Here is a 16,336-nt window from a genome sequence, read left to right as displayed (position 1 = left end):
AAAGTAATTGACATAAACATACACAGCTATTGTTCTCCTATTCTTTGTGAAATTCACATCACAGATAACCCTAGCCTTTTGCCTCCTGAACAGCTCTGCTGGGATGAACTGGTATTTGATACTAGTAGACCTGCAGACCATGATCTCATATCTGAAGTAGAAGTCTCTGAAGAGTTAGGCTTTGAGGGAAAGGAGGGGGATTCTTCTGACATAGTTTACTCACCCTTTGTGAATATTTGTTTTACATCCCTTTCAAAAGATGGGAAATAATCAATGGAGACATCCCATTAACTATTACTCCATTGTTTGCCCAAGGTGTACCATTCTCCATTCATTTACCAATTTTTAAAAAGCTTGCCTATTTGGGTCATTTTTTTTCTTGATTACCTTAGACAATTCCATATTCCATATATGAAGAAGATTGGCAGTCTGATTTCTAAAGAACGAATGAAGCATGCCAGTTGCCAAATGCATGTGAGGACAGTTTGGCATCTATTGCCACACCACCAGGACAATTCGAGTATCCTACCTGCATCTAGATAGTCTCTATGTGGATGGAGGAAAACAGTTCTTTTTTAGGTTATGTCTTCAAGGATCACAGTGAGTAAAATAAATGTGAATTCCTCATTGCTCAACTGACAAGAGGGGTTGGATTTTGGAAGGGTCGTTATCTTTTCCAGGATACCATGATATTCATTAATGAACTGTAGCAATAATTTACTGAAATGGAATTTCTTGTTCTGGAAGAGTTAATATACCATCCAAAATGCCCTAGCTCAGTCCTAGGAAGTAATTTAAGCCCATAAAGAATCTAACTGAGCATCATCTGACCTCCCAACCTCACTGTGCAACAGATATTTTCAAATATTCCGATTACTCAATGCCAAGATACATCCTAACATATGAGATCATGATTTGTAGGTAATGCCCAAGCTCTGCCTTTTTCAATAGCTTATGTCTAACTCTCAAGTTTTTCTAGTTTACTCCCACTGTTTTTGTCCATTTGTGAAATACTCATGGCGTTCAAATTGGGAACCCATCTACTGCTAAAAGATGACTGATCAACCCTGGAAGAAATGAACCCGTGGGAAATATGTCATATATGTAGAATATTGTACTTTGCTGAAATGTGGTTTTCTCTTAAAACAAGAGATTTTAAAGTTTGTAGAAAGAAAGAAAGAAAGAAAGAAAGAAAGAAAGAAAGAAAGAAAGAAAAGAAAGAAGGAAAGAACACACCTTTTCTGAATTTAAACTGCAATGTGGATTTATTTTCTTCCAACAGATTATAAATTTGAATCAGAAAGTCCTGTAAGAACTCCACTCCCCATGATGGTTAATAAGCTCCAAAGAGGTACTCACCTAAATTGCAGAAAGGGATTTGGTTAACCTAGACCATGCATAATATTTTAAATGAAAGGTGTGCTTAAATGTCGCCCCATGAATTCTTCCAGGGATCGGGAACCTCTCTGACAGGTGTGCATGAATATTCCATGAAAGAATTATTCTTCCCTATGGTTGTATCATGTGAATGTTTCTTTCCTATTTGATTCCTATTTATTTCCAGAGAATTTGGGTTTTACCTTGTGAGTTTAGAAGAATTATGACAAATGAAGCTCCTACGAAGCTATAATAACCATTCTTGAATGTTGAATTCGAGAGGCTGAGAGCTTTGTCCATTTTGTAATTACCCATGCACTTTCCCATAATAATCTTCCAATCCTTCTAGGCTTGTGGTTAGAGCTAGGGATTAACTATTGCCATCAGAATTACATGTATTTTTATAAGTTGACTGTAAATACCATAATTACAGTCACATATTTTTATAACCAAATAGTTATGAATGCCTGGCACTATGCATGCATTGTTACTAATAGTACATAGATTTTTACAAACACTATTTTCATGGTTATTGCAACTTTTATTAAAATTCTCATATCAGCTATTCATAAATGCCGTGTAGGTTTTGGTCCCAACGGCCTAAAGTCCACAGAAAGTTTCATCCCAAGGGGGACAATTTAAAAATTGCCTTCCCTGGGTGTCAATAGCAGCAACCTCTTCTAGAATGTCCTCTGAAAAATCCTAGAGGCTAAATCTGGCTTCCAGGTAAACAACATAGCAGATTCTGTGTTAGTCAGTAATTATTCCAACTTTAATTTCTTATGTTTGCTGATCTCACGGTGAACCAGAGAGTACAATACCTTGCGACTGAAATTTAGATCTGTCTCCTGTGAATTGGAGAACTCAATGATTGGCTCAACCTCTTTTTAGAGAGATCTCTCTGTTCTGTTGGTGTTTGCCAAAGGTATTGATAATCTTTTCAAATGTGAGCCTGAAAACTGTCATTTTTTTTTCAAAGTAATTTAGAAGCACTTTTATTCCCTTTAAAAACAAAACAAAGAAACAAAAAAATATGTCTTGCTCCTTCTGTGTTAAAAAACAATTTTGTGACAAATTTTATGACATTGACTCAAAACCTATCTATAGCTGAATTTGTATGCCCTTGGAATCTTCCCATCTTGAATCTAAAATAAAACTCAGCATCATCACTGTGGTGCAGGCATTTATACCAACCCTTTTAAGCCATGATCTGCCAATATATTGTACAGGGGAAATGAGCTAGATTTTTTTTTTAATGATTTGTCTTCAAGATCATGACTGCAAATATATTTAGTCAAATGAAAGCAGCAAAATCATAATGACAACAACAAAGATTCTTTGCATCAGGTCCAGCATGGGAGGAACTATATGTAGGCTTAACCGCGGTAAATTGTTTTGAATTGTAAACTAAATGGCCAAGGTTTGCCCCACCATGATGTTTTAGTTAGAAACGAAAGAGGTGGTGTTCTGTGCTTAATGTTTTGTGCAGTTGGCTCAGGCAACATTTGAAATAAGTGTGAAGGAATGTTGGGAAATGAGCCCACATGCTCAGAAATCAAGATGTTGGTAAGTAGGTGTGATAGAAGAGGTGGGGGAAATTCCACATATATTAGAGTTTAGGATAATGCACAGAGAATTGCACCATTCCTCAAAACTACAGACTCTTAACTGCTAGCAAAATTGGTCGTATGCCAATATATTTCACTTGAAGATTGTCTTCTTATTTGTCAAATTCATAACCTGATCTTTGCAAGGAAATTGCTTCTGAATTTCCATGTATGAACCAGAGCCATAGATAGTTTTGTGGGTGAAGAGTGGGGCACTAGGGAGCCTCCTTGAAAACAACAAGTGTGTTGTTTTCCAGTCTTGTGTAGATTTATTAACTTGGATTTGGGCAGAGGCGGTCTTCAAGTAAACCCCCAGGCAAGCATTATTCATTCCTAGAGATGGCTGTTGGCATTCCTTGATTTTGTCCATCTTTGAGGCATAACAAATAATTTTTTTAACGTTTCCTCTGTACTTAATGAGGTCCTCTCTGTTACTGATAGAGAAGTCACTTGCTTTTCTTATAAAATGGAAAGTTATTCAGAGAGAAATATATATATGGTAAAAAATCACATAACTAGAATGGTATGGATGACTGGTCTGTAGATAATAATATCTCTTCCGCACCTCTACAGATGCCATCAAAATTAAATGGGCTTATATCTTAAACTGAGAACCTCTATAAGGTAGATATTTTTTAATATAAAGTATTTATTACAAAACCATTGCTAATTTTGCACTTTTATAAATTACAGAAAGTCACTACTATTTTTCCCCCCTTGAAGTTTTAAGAAAGTGTTCACAGGTCATGCTAATTATGAAGTCTTAAAAATCGGAAGGAAACTTTAGAAACAGAGGAGTGAGAATATCTACTGGTTGTGTGTGATTCCTACTCCACGTCCCATGTTTATACTTATCTGAACAGGGGGTTTTGGAAGTTATTTGTAACTGGCTTCTGGATTCCCACGTGGCTAATGGTATGGCCAGATAGAGGAACGGTATGGTCTCCTTTCCATTTCCATAATTGTTAGAGCAACCACATTACCCACAGGGCTCTGTCAAAACAGTGAAGAAATCAGAACTCTAGGAGGAATCAGGAGAGACTGCCATGGATAAAAGACAAGTGGGGTTTATGGCAAGTGTGTTGTTTTCCAGTCTTGTGTAGATTTATTAACTTGGATTTGGGCAGAGGCAGTCTACACTATGTTGTGGGGAGCATTGAAGTCATCTAATGTAAGATGGCCAGTACAGTATCCACCTGGAAACTGGTCTTCCATCGTTCTAGTTAGTGGATTTACTGATTATTTGGTAGCCACAGTGAGAGAGCTAGAAAAAGGCCAAACTCTTATATCCCCCCATACCCTGGTGTAATGTGCAGCATCTATTTTGAGGGAGAATCGGGAAATTCTGGCATCTTTTCTTCTCAAACATAAAAGTGCTCGGTACTGATAAATTAGACCTTAAACTCACCAATGCAAATATCCCAAAGTTTTAGCAGACTTTAATCAACAACTTTATTAGACTTTCACGTTAATTAGACGTATTTTTCAGCAATCGACTTTCTTGCTCTTAAACAGGAAATCTATCACAGCTTGAAAAGGGCAGAGATCTCTCCAAGCTACCTCATAAGGGTATTTAAAGATGAAATGGCTTGCAACCTTTGATTAAATGGCAATACATTAAAGCCACAAAGCAATATTATCTCATCTCCCTCACTTTCTAAGTCTAGATGATCTAGATGTAAAGGGAATACCCCCTGGGCAGTCCTCCTTTGCATTCCGGTTAACATGATGTTCACTAATGTGAAAGCTCTCAGAGTTGTTCTTTGGTTGTCTCTCTACAGACATCTCCGAACATGAAACTCGGTTCAGAAAGAGAATACCTTGACATTGGCTTTGAGGCAGTGGTCTACCTAGGGAGGTGCACAATCAAATAATCTGTGAGTAACTCAGTAAAAATTCAAGTGCACTTCCTATCAATGGAGGGAAAATTCAATCTGTTTGTTTGCTCATTTACCCTAAGCAAATAGAAAGACACAAAGTTACTAGTATTTGGCATTTTACTTAGGTTTTCTTTTCCACTGGATATGATCACTATCATTTTTGACTAAATTAGGATTCTGAAACACAGGTCACCTTGGGAAACATGAGAATCAGTGAGAAGAAAACTACCAGGAGGAAAAGATCTTCACCCAGGCATAGACAAGTTGCAGAAATGAAAGTAGAAGTTGAGCATTTTATTTCCTTCGCTATCCTAAACCAAAAGCCGAGGTGCTCTCCTGGATAAACAGAATGCTAATTTCTCTAACAAAGAAGAATGATAAAATGTATGGTATTATGAGACCCAGTGTCTTATCAGTACAAACCTCATAGCAAACCACCATTTTCAGATGTCTTTCCCTGTAAGAATATTCTTTTTTTAATGTTCTATGTCATATAGTTTCTTAGCACATCTCATTCATGAAAACAGCCTCATTTTATCTCTCATAAAATAGTGCAAATACACTATTACACCATTTAAACTCTCTGCTCTGTGATTCTGTACCTTGCACTATAAAACTAAAGCTGCTTATAAGGAACACTTGAAAAAGAATTTTGAACAAAAATGTCAATATCAAAAAAAAAAAAATTGCTGAAGTTATATTTTCATCCCAAAATATCTTCAAAGGAGGAAACTGTCAGAGTGCCCACCCATATCAGATCTTACTAACAAGCAAATGTTCTTATAAGAGTCCTTCAGAAATTTCCAAATTACCTGAATTTGGTCCATTATCAAAATTTGTCTCTATGCTCTATAAGCAAAAAAAAAATTATAAACTAGGTTTTTCCTAATATAATAAAAATAGAGAAATAAATTATTTTCCATAGATTTACACATGTAAACATACTTAATTAGTAATTAATCTCATAACATAATCAAGGAAGTTATATTGTTGATAGTTCCTTCTTAATTTCATTATTATTTTCATACTTTGGATACATAGAGATATAATAATTTTAGTTAATTTCTCACCATTGTGTTATTTAAGAAATCTATGATGTAAAAAAAAAAATCTATGATCTAAAGTCTAAAGGTGAAAACCTCAAGAAAAATAACAATAAAGTTTTAGCTGTTTGTAAAAAAATGTCATCTCAGTTATATTTACTGTAATGCCACTAAGCAAAATTATTTACAGTATTTCTGGCTATGCTGACCTTTTATTTTAACAACAACCAAAATCCATGTCCATTAGTTATAATAAGGAACAGTTAGCATATGAAAACAATGATAGGTGATATTTGGTGGCTACCCTTTAGTTCCTAGGGTCAGTTGACTTTGCTAAGTTCTTTCTAGATTGTAATCCCAAATGCTGCAAACTAGGATATTGATAGATTCACTGTAGTTTCCTATTAATATTAAATGCCTTACAGAATATCATACTACAAGACTTCTTCATCTAATGTCACTGGGATCTTTGGGCTTCCTATCCTTTAAAGAAAGATTCTTCTAGACTACAATTCAACTTCTTAATCCTAATATCTCATGTCATCACAATGTAACATAACAATGTATACTTCTTTAGTCCATTATAGAATCACAAGTTCCAAAACTTATAAATTTTATCCTTTAAAAATTGATGAATAAATTCATTCAAAAAATACCATGACAATATATATTAGTTATATTTACATGGTTAAAATAGGGCATTCTGAAGCAAAGGCAAAATACCCTGGCATTTCTGAGACATCTTTTAATCTTTAAATTCACAAATATCTACAACATGTAAATTACTAATGTGTTACTAAAATATTTAGATGGCCCTTTATGACCTCCATGATATTAACTTCATGTCTAACGCGTTTTATAATCAGCTCAAAAAAAAATCTTGCCTAAAAATTTTTACCATTACATTGTATTACTATAAGAACATAAATTGCAAAGGTGCTTGGAGCAACAATTTTCTCATCACGTGAGAGCTAAAGAGATGAAGACAATAATAAATAGACTGGTGGCTCTCATGCAGTACGCAGGCTCATTCAAAAAGCACATCCCTTATCGTCTATGGATATGATACAATTCCAAGTCTGAGCAAAATTATTCATGAGCTGTCAGCACCACTTCTAAGTCATCGAAACCCAGAATGTTAAATCTTTGAATACTCGAGTTCACTCTGTGTTCTGATAAATAATGTGGTGTAATTACAAGGAATACATAGATAACCAACATTCACAGGATTTAAGTGCACCTGATGCCAAAATTATACTGAAACAATTTCATAATCCACAATCCACGTTAGAAACCTGTCATTTCAGAGTCAGCTCATTATTGACATTATTTGCATGACTAACTAAAGAATTCTGTCTGATAACATTTTATTATATATAGTTTTTAAATTTTTTCAAACAAAAGTGCCCAGAATTTTGAATGGAAATGTTTGAGTTAACTCCATAGCCATTTTCCTGTCTAAATTCAACATTTTTGTCATTAATTTATTTTGTTTCATTCCTTTGTTTAATATGTTCAGTCTTTCTCATTTTAAAATAATTTTTTAGAGTGACTAAAGCATAGTTTTCCTTTAGGTAAGAATGAGCATGGCTAGGAAGGGGTGAAATAAGAAAATTTAGCAAGATTCACCTGGACAGGTGAACATATTTACAAGCATGGAAGTCTTGGAAAAGTATTATTCATTGTTTTCAATATGGGCAGCAAGCTGAAACTCCTTACTTGCTTTTAATAATGCCAAGCTAAGGTGCTACCACTTAGACACTCGCAAGTACCTATTTAATGAAATAAATTAAGGAATCCTTCTTCCTCTGACTTGTCTGCCTGTGACCCATGCCTATGAGTTTTTTAACAATCAGTGAGACCTATATTTGGCTGTTTTGGTGGTTGTTTTGTTTTATTTTATTTTGTGGGATTATTTTTTAAAACCAGTTATTACACAGGAAGAAGGCCCCATATGAAGAATAAAATTCAGCTATGATGAAGCTAACTGTCCTTGCCAATAACTTGGGATGCTAGAACCTGGCACAATACACATCTTGACAGGGAAATAAAAGGCAATGTGATCTGACATGGAAAAAAAAAATACCAAAGGACAGGGATGCTTTTAAAAAAAGAGATCAGTAAGAAAAAGAAAAAAACGAAAAACTTGAAGAAGAAAATAAACACTGAACTAAACGTTTCTGGTTTTATTTGGTTTTTGTTAGTTTAGTTATTTTGTGTTTTTTTAATGTATTTCTTTTCTTAATATTTATTTTTTTGAGAGAGACAGAGAGACAGAGCATGAGTGGGGAGGGGCAAAAAGAGAGGGAGACACAGAATCTGAAGCAGGCTCCAGGCTCTGAGCTGTCAGCACAGAGCCCCATGCGGGGCTCAAACTGTTGGACCATGAGATCATGACCTGAGCTGAAGTCGGCCACTTAACCAACTGAGCCACCCAGGCTCCCCTATTTTGATTTTTTCTTTTTAATAATAAACACATTGAAAGAGGTCAAAACAAATGTTGACAAATCTAAATCTCCAAAAGTTTATTGGCTATTAGGCCCTGAAGAAATAGAACCAGAAATTCAGTTGTATTTTAGGAGCAAGCCTTACTGTGGGTAGGTTTCTGGAGCACTCTTAGATTGCTTGAGATTATATGCATTTATTTGGCACATACTTAGGAACCCCTATATCGGTCTCTGTGCTAGGCTCAGGGAAAAATGCCAATATCCATACCCCTGCCTTTAAGGCGCGTATAATCTGTTAAGGAAACTTCTGCCTGGGAAGTTCACGGAAGCCATTATGCAATATCCACATTGATGCTTGGATAAGTTTCTAATAGATAAAGACAGTCTGGAAGAATACGGAATACACAAAAGGACACACAGACTGCAAAGCAAAGTTGTGAAGAGTATCACAGATGAGGTCATTGCAACCCAGAGGAGAGTGGTCACAGTTGGATATTAGAAAGTAAGGATCACCAGAATTGCATTTGGACTTGGAGCCATGAAGAGACAGCTTGTTCTGAGATATATTCTCAGGTTTGAATGCAGTGAAAGGTTGACACAGTGTAAACACCACAGTCCCCTTTTCTGTGTTTTTCCTAGGATCCAAAAATTCACATCAACATGCAAATTTCTAATCTTTATTGTTTATAGTATTTGCAAGAGCCAGTTTAGGGCATGAGTTTGATTCTCTTGACAGTGGAACACCATCCATATTCTGTCATAGATACCTGTGGCCACCTGGTCACCTCAGAAACACCCAGTGTCCTTCACTGTGCAAGAGTAAAGGGCTGACATGGACCAGTTGGAATAAAACCTTCCAGAAAAAACAACTCCAACTAATACAGTGAAACTAACCATCTCTGTCAAAATTATTAGCTTTAGTTACAATTCAAATATCTGCCCAGTAGGGTAGGTATTGTTGCCCCTGCTTTATAGATTATTTTACGAAAGAAAACATTATAAACAAGCACTATATCCCCATGGTACAATATATCATCTTTTCATCCTAAATCAGGCATAAAAAAGTACCTGTACAAAGTCATACAAATACAAATTATATGTGATAAGAACAGCTGCATAGAAGATTTTTCTCTCCCCCCACCCTGCCCCTTTCTAAATACAAAATTTAAGACCATGCGTTGGTTAACCTGCTTAAAACTATTTTTAAATCATATGCTTAAGATTCACTTCTACTTCAGAGATCACAGTAAAGTGTAATATGTGTACATAGTTTAAAACTATTCAATTTATATACTAGCCTTTTCCTTTTTTTATAATTAGTGTCTTAATTACAATAATGATTGGTGCTCCCAAAAAACTAGCAAGTGGGATTAGAAGGAAGTTTGGACAGATATATTTTAACTTATTTTTTTAATTAATTTATTTATTTTGAGGAGGCAGAGACAGTGTGAGTGGAGGAGGGGCAGAGAGAGAGAGAGAGAGGAAGAGAATCCCAAACAGGCTCCACACTGCCAGCCCAGAACCTGATGCAGGGCTCAAACTCACAAAACCGTGAGGTCACCACCTGAGCAAACCCAAGAGTCAGATGCTTAACCGACTGAGCCACCCAGGCGCCCCAACCTTTAAACCTTAAGTAAGCATTTCCCAATAATGTGGCTTAGAGTTAAAGATAAGATTGGACTTGGTCTGGGGAAGCCACATTTTGGAGCTGACTGAAGGTTTCAACTTTTCACAGAGTTGATAGGGACATAACTTTACCAACCAAGTAGCCATAGGAGACTGTGGACAATGTGCACACTCCTAAAAACATTTTGGGTACTCCTAGGATCAGCAGAGCCATTGATCCTCAAATTTTCTGCGTATCAGAGTGACCTAGAGATATTTTTTTCTTTATTTCAAAGCCCAGAGAAATTAAATCAGTATCTCTACCAGTGGGACTCAGGTCTCAGTATTTTTGTACATTCCCCCCATTGATTTCAGCGTACAGCTAAATGTAATAGGCAGTGGCTTAGACCACCAAGTCCACAAATTTAATCCAACTAGTGCTGATAGAGCCCTTACATTGAGTGAAGATATAAACGTCAAGACAAAGGTATCTATGGCATCCATAACTAAAATACGAGCAAGAACTTGTAAAGAATCCCACGAAGAGTATCTAGACGGTAGAGAGTTTACCTCTAGTAAAGCCAAACCTGGAAGACGTTCATTCTATATAAGACAGCACGTCAGGTGAGGTTAAATTTTTGGCCTGAGCATCCCAGGTAGTGTGCACAGCCTAACCAAAGAAATTAAGCAACAGAAGCACAGATTGTGTTCCTGAATCAATGAACTCAATTTAGCTTAAGTGTTATGTTTCCTGTAGAGGATTTTAATTTGTACAAGCAGAAGTTTGGCAGAGGGACTGTGAATGTCATACTGGACAATTCATATTTGATATGATGGACTTTTGAATGGCTTTTTAAAATTATTATTAGAGTCAGGATTTAGAAACATTAGTCTGCAATGATACAACCATAAGATAGATTGGAGATGAGAAACTTGGGCCAAAGAAAGTGTTGGGAAGATGATATAGTCCCCAAGGATAAAGGTAATAATGACATGAAATAATGACATGAAATAATGACATGAAGATAAGAAAGGAAGAAATGAATGCAACTAATTCTGTGGAACCGGCATCCATAAGGTAGCCTGGACACCCAGGAACTTTTGAGTTGTCAAAACACTAGCATATTTTACCCTATAATTGAACACGTTAGTGGGTGTGATAGGGTATCACAGTAACCAGTCACTCGTTCTTTGCATGATCTATTCACTCTAATATTCTAATTCATATTTTAATAATCATGTTGTGTGGTTCTTATATGCAAAATTAGCTGTTGTTACCACCGAATGTCAGGAAATCATTCTTGATGGAATGGTTGATTTGGTTTTCCACATTTTTGGCCTGGGGAAAAATGGATTTAATTGGTTCACGTTACTGACATAATGAAAGATGTGTCAAAGAGGAAGAAACAGAAAATTTTAGCAAAATGAACAGGTACCCCTGATCTTTTGTGCTTTTCTCTATGTTAGATTGCTGGATATTCAAGTATACGACATTTATCTACATGTATGCATCCTACCTAAGGAACTCACGACAATATTTAGATTAATCTACAGATGAAAACATCAGTTTAATTAGCAAACAGTTCTTGAAATTTGTTTATATTTCAGGGAATTTAACATTTCAGGTGACCTATGCATAGAAACATGATCACTGTTCCTCCCATAATTAGAAAGCTGGTCTTCAGTCATCTGCTCAGATAGTTTTGTATAGGCACATATATATACCTCATCATAAAGACAGATGTTGTCATTTTTAACCATCAGCATTGGTTAATGCTGCATATGTATGTAAAATATAATTTTCACAGCATATCCTCATATACAGCACTTGCATAATCTCGTAGCTGGCCTGTCTCTAACTCAGTACTTTTTCCATGGAATAATTGTCCCACCAAACGTTTTGCATTTATAGATACATGCTTATTAACATTAGCATGTGTCTATAAAATGACCTGAGATGGTAATTCATCTGAACTCTTTGTATTCTTCCACAGTTTATAGAACTGAAATGCCTAAAGGACCAAGGAGCAAATGGTAGCTTGAGAAAATGTAAGAACAGTTGGGCCTTGGAGCCCCCATGCCACACAATAGGATCCCAGAAAAGCTTTACCATCCACCCAGCTTTATGATGTACACTGTGGGTTATGGCTTTTACTAGACAGCTTACTGAAAAACAAACAACAACAACAAACCATAATTACCTATGGACTCATTTACTCATCAAATCTTTCATTTAACAAATTTTAAATACTCTCCATGTGCCAGGCACTGAGAACGAATACAAAGAAAAATCCAATCAGCTATTACCCGTCAAGGAATTTAGACAATCCAACTAGAGGCAAGACAGCTACCTTTAACTACAACAAAAGTGAAGGGCGTTAACATAGAGTAATTATTCTCAGACTGAAGGGTACATCAGAATCATGTGGAAGGCACGTTAGAACACCGATTGCTGGGCCCCACCTCCAGAGCTGCTGATTCAGTGGGTCTGGAATGAGGCCTCAACGTTTATGTTTAAGTTTCCAGGTGATGCTGATGCTACTGGCATATGAAACCACAGTTTCACTTGGAAAATTGCTACAGTAGAAGTCTGTAAACAGCAGTAGGCGTTTGAGAGTAGCTGGATGAAGTCTGCCCAGGGAAGGGGGTGATGATGAGGGGCAGTGCCTTATCTCTAGGCCTGAGAATTTGGATGATTAGAGCGTGCAAAAACATTCCAGCCTGAGGAAACAAAACCCCCCGAATTAGGGCCGTGTTTGCCAAATTTGCCTATTGATAACACTTACCTGGAAAGCTGGTTGAACGCACTAGGGGTTAGGCTTAGGCGTCTATATTTGTAACAGGTCCCCCGTGAAGGCCTTGTCGTGAAGAAACTTTAAGAGACGTTGAACCAAGTCATAGAGTATGAAAGGCTGTATCATTTTCAGAAAAGTTCTGATGGAGTGTTTTGACTGAAAGGCATAGGTTGCCAGGTAAAATATAGGATATCCATTACGTTGGAATCTCAGGTAAACAATGAACACTTCTTTTTAGCATAAGTATGTCCCATGCAACATTTGAGATATGCTAAAAAGTTTCTTATTTACCTGAAATTTAAATATCACTGGGCATTTCATATTTTTATTTCTCAAATCTGTCAACGCTGAGAATGTAAGGTATGTGTCAGGTGGGCAGAATGACTAGGAGTGAGGCTAAAACAATATTATAAAGTATAATATAATAAATGTTATTATAAAGCATATAAATTCTATTTTATAATATTGTTTTTCATGTGGGATGATGCGGATTTAGCACCTAACTAATGAAGCTTAAATTTCAGGGCCCTTTGCTCGAGTGAGACTTTCCAAGGCCCTGGAACAGTCTCCGGCGGTGTGTTCATATCATCATCGGTTTATATAAAGTTCATGAAAGTAAGATAACGTTGTATTCCTTTTCTTACAAAGGGACTCCAAAATTGTACACACTTCAGGTCCCACAAAATATTGATCTTCCTCTGCATGTGAGACTATCACAAATATCAAGTAAAACAGAATGATGGTGGTAAATATTAACTCCGAGGTAAAATACTAAGTACAATCAAAGTCCAGACTATTAGGAGATCTTTTTATTCCTGCCTCTCCAATAGGAGCTTCTTGAAGTACAAATGGCTTCAATTCTGCCAAATGAAGCCTACCTTTCAAATTACCCTAGATGTTGCAATTAATTTCCCAGTAGGGTAGACAGAAGATTACATTTCCCAAATATATTTGGCTATGGGGCCCTATGTTCATGGAGCACCTTAAAAACTTGTGTTCCATGGAGCAAACTTTGGAAACTATCTTATTAGAGAATAAAAGAAGCAGTATTGATAGGTCTGTATACAAACCAGTTCTTATTTGCTAAATAATATTACTATCTAGATAATTAAGGGATTTATGTCCTCACAGAAGAGTAGAATACTTAAACAAAAATGACTCATCTACATGGTAACTGCATTCAGAGTCTGGGTTTTAGTTAAAACAATACAGAGTTGATTTTGCCCTTTGGTTTTAGTAGAAACTCAGAGAAGTCAAAGTAAATAAATGGAAACCAAGTTGAAAAAGACCAAAAAGAGTGAAATATGAAGGAAAAACATTACCAAAATGGCCTAGATGAATGGGTTATTTTTTCATCCTTTTGAAAAATGCAATGACATTCTAGTATAAATGGGAAATTTGGGTTGTGAATGAAACACTTGAGAAAGGTTATTTCTTGAGAACTTTATAAAGTAGAAAAGGGGAAATTTTTCAACCAAAAACAGTGTGTAATGTGTGTTGAAAATGGATGTAAGCCTTCTTTGTCCTCATTATCACAGCTTTTATACCGTGATGTATGCCAAACCAAAGACACTCTTAAAAAAAGCCGTAATCTAGCAAAATCAACGGTTGACAAACACCAATTTGTTTAAAAAAAAAAAAAAAGACAGAAAAATTCACCACCACCAGACCCTCAAAAAGCCACGTTGGTCATCCAGGTAGAAGAAGGAATATTGAAACTTATTTTAGAGCTGTACACAAAATGCCTCTAGGGGTCATCAATCTCTTCCCAAATATTCCAATAGTTTTTCTTTATGAGTTATATCAAAATACTTAGAGCACCCAGTTACTTTTAGTAATCAGAGCCCCAACTAAAGGTTGACAATGGTAGAGAATAATTATTGATTGGAAGAAGTTTTTCAGCAACTAGAAATATGGGCAATTACCCATAGGAAAGGAAATAGGAAAGGAAAAGGGCATAATGAACCAGCCATATCATTCCTTCACTAATCCATCCCCCAAACATTTATTAAGCACTTACAGTGTGCCAAGTAATGGAACAAGTCCTGTGCTAGGGACAAAGCAATGTTCAAATAATTCAGAAAAACATCTTAATGCCGAATAAAAAGATGGAAGACATTATTTTCTTTAACTGAAAATAGTTACGTTATGAGAATAACTGAAAGTAGAGTTATTAGTTAACCTAATCTAAAAACTGTTCAAAAATTTTGATTAATATAAAGAGCAGTTACTCTATTATTTTTGTGTTTGTTTATTGAAAATAAGTACCAATGCGTGCTAGATATGTTTTGAACTAAATGGTAAGGTAGAAAGGCAAGGACAGGCAATTGATTAGTGTTATTGACAACGCAGAAGATAAAACCTTAAGGGAAGAAATCATTTTGCTTGATATTAATACACTAAAACAAGTTAGTGACTACATCTACAAACAAGTGCCAAAACTCATAATTTGACCCAAGGGAAGAAACACTGATAAACAGACCACTCAGACCAGAATTGAGACAGAGTAGGAAAAAAAAAAAAAAAAAAGGAAAAAGCATTTTATGAAAGAACATCAGAAAAGAATGTTAATAAGGAGTCATTTCCTGCCATGTTGTCACCGCCTCTCACTTTTATTTAGCATGGCAATGACTAAGGCATATTCAAAAGTATGGCTTAAAGGAAGGAGAAATCATGACTAACTTGGGAAAGAAAAAAGAGTCATCTATGGAAGGAAGAATACAATCTTGCTCCTTAACATTGGGTTCCCAAGTGTTTATCCAGTTTAAAATTTAGTTCTGGATGTACTGTAAGATCTTGCCCAGGGGGACTGAGATTGATATGTTTCTCTAAAATGACAATTTGAGAGTCATCAAGTGGAACCTTCTCTTCTTGTTTGTCCTATTTAGCATGGAGCACATCAACATTTTTTCCTTAGTTGGACTATACTGTCTTCCGCAGAGAGCAGATGAACAGTGTGTAAAAGATAATTTCAAGTCTAAAAATCATAAAGACCTTACTGTAAGAGAAATAATTTTTATGAAAGTGTTGTATCACCACTACTCATCCATGACCACTTCTTTTGTTGTTGTTGTTAAGTTTATTTATTTAGAGCATGAGCGGGGGGGGGGGGGCAGAGAGAGAATGAGAGAGAGAGAATCTCAAGCAAGCTCTACACTGGGGGCAGAGCTTGAACCCATGAACCTGTGAGATCATGACCTGAGCTGAAAACCAGAGTTGGACACTTAACCAACTGAGCCACCCAAGTGCCCCCATCCATGACTTCTTCTTAACTAGGTGACCTCAAGCAAATGATTCAAATAAACTAGTGGCCTAGTGGATTTTCACCCTGTAGTTTATGTTTCTGATATATTTATAATTTGCCACTCCACCGATAGCCCTGACTCTGCTAGGTAACAATATGCTGCGAAATTGGATACATAGATTCGGAAAGAAATCTCATGAATGAAGGCAGACATTAAGGGGAATGGATAGTAGTACTATTATAATAAAAGAAGCCTGCATAGATGGGGCCCCCATTTTCTACAGGGCAGAAAGAAGGAGTCTACAAACATACAGAGATAATCTCTAAAGTAGAATGGG

Source organism: Prionailurus bengalensis, chromosome B2 (genome assembly GCF_016509475.1).
Source record: "Prionailurus bengalensis isolate Pbe53 chromosome B2, Fcat_Pben_1.1_paternal_pri, whole genome shotgun sequence".
Taxonomy (NCBI): Eukaryota; Metazoa; Chordata; class Mammalia; order Carnivora; family Felidae; genus Prionailurus; species Prionailurus bengalensis.
Note: the sequence above shows the minus strand (reverse complement) of the source record.